Source organism: Macaca nemestrina, chromosome 4 (assembly GCF_043159975.1).
Source record: "Macaca nemestrina isolate mMacNem1 chromosome 4, mMacNem.hap1, whole genome shotgun sequence".
In the NCBI taxonomy this organism is placed as follows: Eukaryota; Metazoa; Chordata; class Mammalia; order Primates; family Cercopithecidae; genus Macaca; species Macaca nemestrina.
In genome coordinates this window covers 130,485,275-130,496,879 of record NC_092128.1, presented here as the reverse complement: position 1 = coordinate 130,496,879, position 11,605 = coordinate 130,485,275, and the positions used below count along the sequence as shown (strand labels likewise).

At 40.9% G+C, this 11,605-nt stretch overlaps 1 pseudogene; it reads left to right on the top strand.

Annotated features, from left to right (window-relative positions):
* The first annotated feature begins 215 nt into the window (after positions 1-215).
* Positions 216-11,605, top strand: part of LOC139362914 (putative zinc finger protein 727) — a 37,329-nt pseudogene continuing 25,939 nt past the window's right edge.

Here is an 11,605-nt window from a genome sequence, read left to right as displayed (position 1 = left end):
GGAGGAATCTGCCTGAAAATGCAGCAGGCAAAAAGTCGGTCAGTCTTACCTCATTCAGCCCAGTATCTGACTACATCTTCTGTCAATCAGGGTATAAATGGGTGAGGGCAAGAGCCCCAGCCAATCAATGGCGCTAGTGTGAAAATTGTCCAATCCACTGCGCAGCAAGAAATGAAGAGGCGGCGTTTTCAAGATGGCAAGGGTTTTTTCTCCTAACTTCAGGGCTCTGACTCGAGTTCCTGTTTGCACTATTCCACCTTCTCCGATCCTGGAGCTCCTCGGTGACTCTATTCCTGTTATCCCGTGACCTGCAGGTACTGGAAGATTCATAGGGAGGACGACGGAACATCCGGAGGCTGGGGAATGGTGAGTGCGCGGAGTGGGTGTTCCGAGAAGCGGGAAGAGGCTGTTTGAATCCAGCCGGAACCGCAAGCTGCGGTGGGAGCTGGGTCTTCTCGTGGTCGGTTCTGGAGTCTGCAGCTCTGAGTCCCCACGGGCACAGTTCAGTCCTCACTTCCCTCCGTCGCAGATTAGGGGCTGAGCCAACAGCCAGAACCCGAGCGTCTTATTTTGTCTATCAGCGCGAATTTCTCCCCATCCAGGGGCCCTTTTTGGGCACTCTGCGGCAATCCCCAGTCTCCTCCAGACTGTGCGGGGACGATGGGAGAGTCATAAGAGGAGAATCCTCATTTAGGGTCTGGAGTTCCTCCGTGGAAGAAGCAGTGGGCAGTAGGATCCCCAGTCCCTCCTTTCTCCTTTTAAAAATTGTGGGCCGGGCGCGGTGGCTCACGTCTGTAATCCCAGCACTTTCAGAGGCCGAGGAGGGCGGATCACGAGGTCAGGAGATGAGACCATCCTGGCCAACATGGTGAAACCCTGTCTCTACTAAAATACAAAAAAAAATTAGCTGGCCCTGGTGGCGCGTGCCTGTAGTCTCCAGCTACTTGGGAGGCTGAGGCAGAAGAATCGCTTGAACCCGGGAGGCGGAGGTTGCAGTGAGCCGAGATAGCGCCACCGCACTCCATCCTGGGCGACAGAGCGAGACTCCGTCTCAGGAATAAAAAATTGTGGCTTTTTTTTTTTTTTTTTTTTTTGAGACAGTGTCTCACTCTGTGCCCAAGCTAAAGTGCAGTGGGAAGATTTAGCTTGACTGCAGCCTCCCCCTCCTCAGATGATCCTCCCACCCCAGCCCGGCAAGTAGCTAGGACTGGAGAGGTGCGCTTCCACGCCTGTATTTTTCTTTTTGTTTTGGAGAGACAGGTTTTTGCCATGTTGCTTAGGCTGGTCTCCAACTCCTGAGCTCAGGTGATCCTGCCCGCCTCGGGCCTCCTAAAGTGCCGGGATTACATGCAGGAGCCACCACTCTAGCCTAAATTGAGGCATCTTTAGGATAGTTTGGATGTGTTTTCCAGCCCAAACCTCCTATTTAAATGTAATCTCCCATGTTGGAGGTGGGGCCTGGTGGAAGGTGGTCAGATTATGGGCGCGAATTTCTCTTGAACAATTTAGCACCATTCTTCTCGGTATTGTCCTCTCAATAGTGAGTTCCCTGAAGTTCTTATTTAAAAGTGTATAGCGACCCCCCTTGCCTTTTCAAGCTCCTGCTTCACCTTCCACCATGATTTTAAGCTTCCTGGGTGGGGCCTCTCCAGAAGCAGGTGTTGGTATTATGCTTTCTGTACAACCTGTGGAACCATAAGCCAGTGAATCCTCTTTCTTATAAATTGCCCAGTTCCGGCATTACTATAATGCCGGAACGGATTAATACAAACAACTTATTTGCACAAACAGCAATTTATGGATCAGAGAACACCCAGCTATGGTTTGTTGTTTGGGGGCTTAAAGGAGGGACTTGGAACAAAAGGCTTTTGTAAGCGGTATGAGGAAGCAAACCAGATTCAATATTTAATTGGTTCCAGTTACGTATTGCATTTGCACCCGTCCAGTGGAAATGCCCTGGTTATGTAATTAGAGCTTTATTGGCAGCTTGTGGGTGGTTAAGCCTAAGTTTTTTTTGTTTTTTTCTCAAAGTTAGTAATTTACAAGAAATTTCTTCGACGTTGTTACGTTTCCTTAGGCAGAATCCCAGAGCACCATACCCACTTCAGCCTAATTGCCAGCTATTTAGTTATTTTAATGCCCCACAGCGTCGTTGGTTTTCTCTGCAATTTTCAAATGTTTGGCAAGCAGGGTCTCAAATCCAAAACTTCTCCCAGCCTAACTGTTCTAGGGACTGTAGAAAATTCTACGTTTCCAATTTCTTTCCCACATTCCCAAATGCCAACTATCCCTCTCCAAATCACATTATCAGCTATTAGTGCTTTATTTCATTTTAAAACGGACGTGGCATTTTAATTGTTTATTTTTGTTTAACAGAGCAGTAGGTGGCTCTTTTTAATATATTTGTTTGTGAACATTTCACATGACAGGAAAGCAAAGAGTAATCACCTGACACTCTGCACATCTCCTCTCATCTTCTCTAGGCACGCGCGCCTTCCCAGAATGTCTTTGGAACCTTTGCAGGGTCATGTGTCCTCAGCCACTCCCTTTTATTTTCCTGGTTCCAGGTGTTACAACTTTCTGGGGATGATGCAAGACACCCACAAGGACCATGTCTCTTGGAGTGTCTAGCAAACACTAGCCCCTGGGTCATCTCCTTTCACAGAAGAGCCGGAGGTATTGGGTGGAGCCTCTCAGGGGAGCAGCTGGATGCCCTTGTGCTGAGAGCAGTTTCCTGATACACCCTTCCTCTAAAAAGCTAACTGCTTTAACATTATAATTTTTTTCCTCTCAACCCTGGCTTTGATTTCTTGCAGACACATTGGTGGTCAACCAATCAGGTGCTGGTATTGGGAAAAGGCACAAATGCATCTTGCCCTCTGGTTTCTCTCAGGCTTGTGAAGGAGAATAACTGTCCCAAAGTACAGGAAAGATCCACCCTAGTGAGGGAGAGTATAAATTTGCAAAGCAAAATACACATCCGCCACACAGGGGGCAAGTGCAGTGTCTTTTGGGAGAGTGATGATGAAATACTTTAGTGAGCAGAATGGGGGTGGGAGACTCTCTCGAGTGACTGACACATGAGTCTATTACGTCTGTGTTCTAGTCAGCACTGCTTCTTGTGTTTGTCGCCTTGGAATATATATGTTCACTTATTTCAACTTAGTTTTTCATTAATTGTATAATGGATTTTATCATTAGAGCTTGAAAGATTAAAAAACACAAATGCTTTCTAAGAGAGAAGAGGCAGATTTCAGGAAAAAAAAGTTTATATTCCATTGGTTAAAAATTCTCATTTACCTTTTGTATTCTGCACAGTGAGTGTAGTAAGATTCTGAGGTCTGTTCTAGTTTAGCATGATTTCAAACAGAATCCCAGGGCTTAGCTTTGGGAATGCTACCTGGGAAAAGACATAGAGGAAATGTCTCTCTCATGATGGCTGCAGAAAAATAAATACATTTTTACAAGAAAATGTGGTAGATTAACGTGTAAATTACAAACATTCATGAAAACACCAGTTTCTCTCTTGTGCAGGGTGGAGAATTTGTGACAGTGGGCAACTCATTATTTTTTAGAAAAATTTCTACTTCATAGGAAGTATTTATGTGTACACAATAAAAAGTTATTTGCCACCATACATACATATCTTTGGTCAGGTAATATGTAACCTAAAGTCCTATGATTGTCTAGTATAATCATAGTCAGTGAATCAGTAGCTTTTTTTTTTTTTTTAAGCTGCAATGGGTGCAACAATTTTATCAGTAATTTTTTCTAATCTTATAAAAATATTTTTAATCATATGTTCATGGGAGGGGACACCTCACCAAGGCAAAAGCATTTTTTCCAATAAAATGCATGAAGCTGTTTTTTTGAAAGCTAAGGAGATAATTAGCAGATTTTTTTCAAATAATCTTCATCTAAAAGAGATTGGTGGCCAAGCCTGCGGAAGTTAGAATTTGTCCAGTTCTGGGTTTTCTCAGAGCTATATATAGAGAGGGCGATGACCAAATATTCTAAAAGACATTGGCCTTCAATTTAGCGGCACAGGTATTGGCCTAGAAAATCTAATATGGTTCCTTCCAACCAATTTGGAGTAAATCTTTTTCTTCATAAAAATCTTGTTTAAAAGAGAAAATCAAATTTTGTTTTTGTATTATTATTGTTAAAGCTAATTTTAAGAAAACCTTATAAACAGATGTATTCAATGTCAATCAGCTTTGACCATACAAGATAAGATTTCTATAAACCTTTTGTAACACCTTAAAATTTTCTTTATTCTCTTTCTCCAGCTTTCTATATTAAGTTTACCTCATTTTCTTTATCTTTTATTCTTTCAGTTTTATGTATCCTTTAAATAACCTCTAAGCTCAGCAAAATTGCCTTTAAGAAAAAACACATCCTCATGTCTCTTTCTGAAATAAATTTTTTCACCAAGAAACATACATTATTTTCCTGGTACACTCTGTATGTAAAATTCCCTCTTTAACAATAGTTTTAGTTATCATATATTTGTCAGAATTTTAATTTTTAGTAATCTTAATTTATAGTGAAAGCCTGAGAAGTAAGCAATTTTAACTATTAGTCATGTACTAAACATTTAGAAATGTATATATTATAATTTTTAGAAACATAGGATTTTAAATGGAAACATTTTTAGTGTGGAATAGGACATACTTAAACAGATCTAAGTATCTTTGGTTTCTGTGAAGACACCAAAAATGTTTAGCTTAAACTTATATTTAAAAATTAGTATTTTAGCATTTTATCTTATTTGGAGATAATCTAGATGTTTAATGAATAGCCATTATTTAATGAAGCTTAGCAACATTCTAAGAGTATAGTTTTCATAAAGATTTGAGAAACTGAACACATTACAAAACAATTAGTATTGTAAGTTTATAAACTTTTGTCCCATTTACATCTGCTTTATTATTAATTGTTTTTGTAAAATCTCATGAAACGTTAGACTAATACCCTCATCTGAAGTTAAACTATCCATTATCCATTTTTATGTTACTGTGTTGGGCAAGTATCATAAAAGCAATAAACTTAAATATGTACATATTTGCTGAGAGGTCAGAAGACATTGTTTTTTTTATTAAACCAACAATTAAACTAGTCATTTACCAAAAGATTTACTCAATTCACATATTCTTGAAAAATATTTGGGCTTTTTTTTTTTTAATTCATGAGCAGTTATCTTTAAGTTAATTCAGTACCACGTAGATAATATACAAACACATTTATAGATATATACATACATATAGACACAACATATAACTTACTCATGTTTGTATCTAAAAGGCCTAGAGAGGGAGTTCGTTGTAAAAGGAAGTAGAGCTTCAGATCCCCAGAAAACCTGTTTACCCACAACTTTGGGGGCTTCATGAGGAAAAACAGAGGTACCCCACCAAAGAAGGAGAAGCCTATGGTGCTTTATCTGTGTTCTTCAAGGGGTCCCAGGCTGCTAGAAATTTTCTTTAGGTGTCCTTCACAGTGACAAAAGGTTTTAAGTGGAAGATGAGACAGATAGAAGTCAATGGAATAATTCTAGAGACAGTTTGAGAAGCAGCCAGTTTTTCGAACAGCCAGTAAAGTTTTACATTATCTTTGGCAAAAATCATGTCAGCAAGCGAAGAAACAGGTACATACAGATACCAGTTTAGGGAGAGAGAAATTCAGTTGACTGAAGACCTTATATGGGAAAACCATAGGCTGCAAATTTATATATATATAATATGTGTGTGTGTGTGTGTGTGTGTGTGTATTATATATAGCCTGACTGTCAATTTTAAATAAATGGACTTTTGAGCATAGAGCTTTTACATTTTTTAAAATTAGATTTTACCCAGGTAAATGGAAAACATTTCTTGTCTTTTCTTTCTAAAATTTACATCAAGAAGGAATTTTGGAGTTGGGGCATTTTTGTTTACTGGAGGCCTAGAGTAACTATTATTTAAAGCTATATTTAAAATATTTAATATTAAAAAAATTTCTCTTTGAAATTTTTGAGTAGTTTTGTTTTTTTCCAAACCACAGTATATGGTTTTATTTAATTCCAAAGAGAAGACTAAACAAACAAAACAACAAAAGTTTCCATTACACTCTAAACATAAACTGAAATTTTAAATTGAAGACACACCTGAACTAGTGACTAAAAACCAACACAAACATTCATGAGGCCAAATCCAAGAAACCCTGTATGGCTTTAAAACTTCAGAGAAAGAACAACAAAAAAACTGTAGCTATTCTATAACGAAAACTTCTCCTAAGAACAACTTACTGCAAATGGGGTGCAATCTATATTTTCAGGCCATATTTTCTAGTATCTTATCTTCTCAGCTTACCATCTGCTCACAAAGGCCAGACACAAGATTTTAGGAAATGTTTGGTCAAACAGGAGAAGAACAGCTGTCTATGGGAGTAGAAAGGTTTACAAATGTGCACTCCAAAAGGTCAAAAGTTATAATAAAATAATAACAAATTATTATCATGTATATAATTTTTTTTTTTGCTTAAGCTAGAGATATTCACTAAGAAATAACATTTTGAGATTTGGTCTAAAAAACTTCAATTTTTTCCAATTTGATCTCAGCTGGAATGTTGTTTTGCTAATTCTCTGGATGTTAACATTTCAAATACATGGTAAGATTTACATTTCCGGGAGACTGAGAAAAGACTGGAAAAAGTTAAAGTATTGTATTGTAAACCCTGCAGCAAAGTCAAACAGACAGTTTGAACATCTAAAAGGTTTTTTTAGAAAGCAAAAGAGCCCTCTTAAAATTTACTTTGAAATCTCTTATTAGAATTTAGCCAGACAAAACAGAAAGAAGGCCTTTCATTAAATTTCATTCTAAAACCTGCCTTTTCCATTTGTGCATGGGAAGATGTTAATTTAGAAATGTCAAAAGACCTTCATTTTTGTCATTGCATTTTGGGGTCATCTGAAGTCATGTTGGTCCATTTACCTAGGCATTTGCAAGGTGAAGCTCCACAAGTATTATACATAAGTTCAGCTTACGTTTCTAAGGGATGTTACCTAGAAGGAAAAGAATGGTTTTGATGATCAGTGTTCCATAATTCAGAAGCTTTTCAAAGGTGATCATGGCCAGAGCAGTGTACCAGGTCTAAGTGTGCTGTGTATGAGCATCACTCCTCAAGGTGCAACCCACGAGTTGCTGATTATAGTGCTGGGTGAGCAATGCTTATGTTTACCTTCCAGCTTAGCTAAAAGTCTCTGCAGGTGTTTTTCTTTTGGGATGACCCTGTGAGACTGGTACACATCACTGAAAATCATCCTAACATCTCTACAAAGTCTCTAGTTGCCTAGAGCACCCAAATGAGTCAGATAAAGAAATTGCCTTTTCTCTTTGGGATGAGAAACTTCACTCTCATGCACCTTTTGGTTTGAAGCTAACAGGAATTGGTCACAAATAAAAAGTCAAGTTCAAATTAGAAGCAATAGAAAACAGCTGTTTTTTTTTAAAGCATGTTACCTAATTTTAGAACAAAAAAAGTAAAACCACCAGTGCTAGACTGCCAATATTATGACCCAGATTTTCTATCCTGAGACAGAAGCAGACAAAGCAGTTAAAAAACACTGAAATTGAAATCTCCTACCTTTAGCCAAAAATGGAAATCTTTTTTTCTAGAAAGTGAGGGTTGAAAAGAACAGCTCAAGCAAAATCTAGACCTCATGAACTATTAGGGAGATTTGAATTCAGTAGGACTCACCCCTTACACTCAGTGATGTACGGGGAGAGGGAAGAATACAAGGGCTTCTCATTGGCTAGTTTCTGAGTTCAAGAGGGATGTTGGATGGCTGGGGGTGTCTCTTTGAATCCTGCTCACAGCACCAGAAATATCAATCTAAAGGAAGAAGCAGGAACAAAAAATAAAATTTTAAAGAATTTATTTGAGCCAAGGTGAGGACAGCTTCCTGAAACACTCAGATGAATGTTACCTAAGATACGAACTTTGGCCTTTTTAATACGGTTTATAAAGTAAGAAGCAGAATAAGCAGTTGGCCAGTGTTGTCAGGAATTCTCATTAGTTTGCAGAAATAACATTGATTAGTGATTAGCTGTATGTTGTTGTGTAATGCCCAGACTCTTTGTTCCCCAAAGAAGACCACCAGAGTCCAGAGTCAAAGCCAAGCGGCAAGGATCTTTACTGCAAGTTCGAACCTGGTCCCTCCATTCGACAGCATACAAGAGGGCCCCGAACAACGTGAGCATTTGCTTTTTATAGCCCGAAAGTTGCAGGGGAACAAAGAAATTCCTTTTGGCTCCCGCGCTTTCAGTAACCTTGAATGGCTGTCTCCTTATCGGAGACTTTCCAGGTGGTGTTTGTACTGGGCTCAGGGAGTTTGAGAGATATATGGCGGTATGTAGTGGGATGGGAGGATGGGATGTGTTTGTACTAGGCTCAGGGAGTTTTGAGCCCGGGGCTGAGGAATGTGCCCAGCTCCTTTCAGTTGAACTACAGTCTATGAATTATGTTGTCTAAGATGGCAGAATAGTTAGTTTATAGCTACTCATGGCATCAATAAGTCTAGACTTCACATAGCAAGTAGCTTCAAGAAATAATTATTAAGCTCAAGGATGTAGATGGGGAGTGATATGGTTTGGCTGTGTTCCCACCCACATCTCATCTTGAATTCCCACGTGTTATAGGAGGGACCTGGTGGGAGGTAATTGAATCATGGGGGCAAGTCTTTCCCGTGCTGTTCTCCAGATAGTGAATAAGTCTCATGAGATCTGATGGTTTCTTAAACAGGAGTTCCCCTGCACAAGTTCTCTCTCCCTTTTTTTTTTTTTTTTTTTTTGTCTGCTGCCATCCACATAAGATATGACTTGCTCCTTCTTGCCTTCCACCGTGATTTTGAGGCCTCCCCAGCCAGAGTGCTCAGGCAGAAGTTTGCTGCAAGGGTGTGGCCCTCATGGAGAACATCTGCTAGAGCAGTCTGGAAGGGAAATGTGGGGTTAGAGCCCCCCCCCAACAGTATCCCTTCTGGGGCACTGCCTAGTGGAGCTGTGAGAAGAGAGCCACCGTCCTCCAGAACCCAGAATGATAGATCCACTGCAGCTTGCACCGTGCACCTGGAAAAGCTGCAGACACTCAATGCCAGCCCATGAAAGCAGCCGGGAGGAGAGCTATACCCTGCAAAGCCACAGGGGCAGAGCTGTCCAAGGCCATGGAAGCTCACCTCTTGCATTAGTGTGACCTGGATGTGAGACATAAAGTCAAAGGCGATCATTTTGGAGCTTTTAAGATTTGACTGCCCTGCTGGATTTTGGACTTGGATGGGACCTGTAGCCCTTTTGTTTGGCCAATTTCTCCCATTTGGAGTGGTTGTATTTACCCAGTGCCTTTACCCCCATTGTATCTAGGAAGTAACTGACTTGCTTTTTGATTTTACAGGCTCATAGGCAGAAGGGACTTGCCTTGTCTTGGATGAGACTTTGGACTGTTGACTTTTGAGTTAATGCTGAAATGAGTTGAGACTCTGGAAGACTGTTGGGAAGGCATGATTGATTATGAAATGTGAAGATATGAGATTTGGGAGGGGCAAGGGGCAGAATTATATGGTGTGTCTGTGTCCCCACCCAAATCTCATCTGGAATTCCCACATGTTGTAGGAGGGACCCGGTGGGAGGTAATTGAATCATGGAAGCAAGTATTTTCCATGCTGTTCTCCTGATAGCAAATAAGTCTCATGAGATCCGATAGTTTTAGAAAGAGAAGCTCCCCTGCACACATTTTTGTTTTATTTTGTTTTGCCTGCCACCATCCATGTAAGATGTGACTTGTTCCTCCTTGCATTCCACCATAATTGTGAAGCCTCCCCAGCCATGTGGAACTGTAAGTCCAATTAAACCTTTTTCTTTTGTAAATTGTCCAGTTTCAGGTGTGTCTTCATCAGCAGCATGAAAACAGACTAATACAGGGAGTGGGCGGGACATGACTGCTTCCTCATTTCTGTGCCTCTGGGCCTAATAATTTAGAGGTTACTCACATGAATCAGATAAAAAAGTTATATCTAATTTCTCATTGTTAATAGATTATGTGTATCCAGCACACGGATGGAAGCAGTAGGGGAAAAAGCTGTTCTGGAACACCCATCTGGGCATAAATACCCTAACCATGAGCTGCCAGGCTCTGTGGAGGAGGCACAGATGTACAGCAGGAATTAGTATATGCAGTGGCTCTCTCAGTAAGTAGGTGTTCTGGGCTGGCTTCTGCTTGCAAGAAAAGCCATGCCCTGGATGCGAGGGTAGCCTTCCCTCAATGGCCACCCATGTCTGAAAGCACACTTCAGTTTCTGGTTGGTCTATGCAGTGAAAGAAAAACTCATCTTCAGGTTTGAGATGAGAAAAGGAGAGAAAGATGAGGTTGCTTAGAATCTCAGGAATTAAACTTGCTGGGGTAGAGACTAATATGTTTCTTGCTGTAATTGCATTCTCACACTGACAACCCTTTACAGTATGCTATGACCGAGGCGCCATATGGGCACACAGAGATCTCTCTCTTCTGTCTTTTTTTTTTTTTTTTTTTTTTGAGACGGAGTCTCGCTCTGTCCCCGGGCTGGAGTGCAGTGGCCGGATCTCAGCTCACTGCAAGCTCCGCCTCCTGGGTTTACGCCATTCTCCTGCCTCAGCCTCCCGAGTAGCTGGGACTACAGGCGCCCGCCACGTCGCCCGGCTAGCTTTTTGTATTTTTTAGTAGAGACGGGGTTTCACCCTGTTAGCCAGGATGGTCTCGATCTCCTGACCTAGTGATCCGCCCATCTCGGCCTCCCAAAGTGCTGGGATTACAGGCTTGAGCCACCGCGCCCGGCCTCTCTCTTCTGTCTTAATGGCTGCTGAGTGTTCTAATGTAGATGGTGGTATGAGACTATTCACCCTTTGCCCTATAAATAAACATAGCTGCTCTGTTATTTTGCTATGACAAAGTCACAGGGAATAACCTCAGAAATATTTCTTTGATGCTTATAAAACTCTGTTGCATGGTATAGTCACAGAATTGAGTTTCCAGGGTTCAAAGTTAATGCTTAGGCATTTTGTATATTCTCTTCTAATTTGATTGCACAGGAGTGTCTGCTTTTTACTGCATCACTGAATATTGTGGAATTTTTATAGCTGAGAGGTAAAAATAGATTTTTTTTTTTTTTGAGACGGAGTCTCGCTCTGTCGCCCAGGCTGGAGTGCAGTGGTGCGATCTCAACTCACTGCAAGCTCCGCCTCCCGGGTTTACGCCATTCTCCTGCCTCAGCCTCCCGAGTAGCTGGGACTACAGGTGCCCGCCACCTCGCCCGGCTAATTTTTGTATTTTTTAGTGGAGACGGGGTTTCACCGTGTTAGCCAGGATGGTCTTGATTTCCTGACCTCGTGATCCGCCCGTCTCGGCCTCCTAAAGTGCTGGGATTACAGGCTTGAGCCACTGCGCCCGGCCCAAAAATAGATATATCTTTGTAGTCTTGGTGTACATTTCCATTTTTATATTTTCAAATTTATGAGCCAACTGCCTTTTTCATCAGCTTTTTGTCTATTGTGTTAAATACCTAAAATTGTGTTAAAATTGGTGTCTCTAGGATGTTACACAA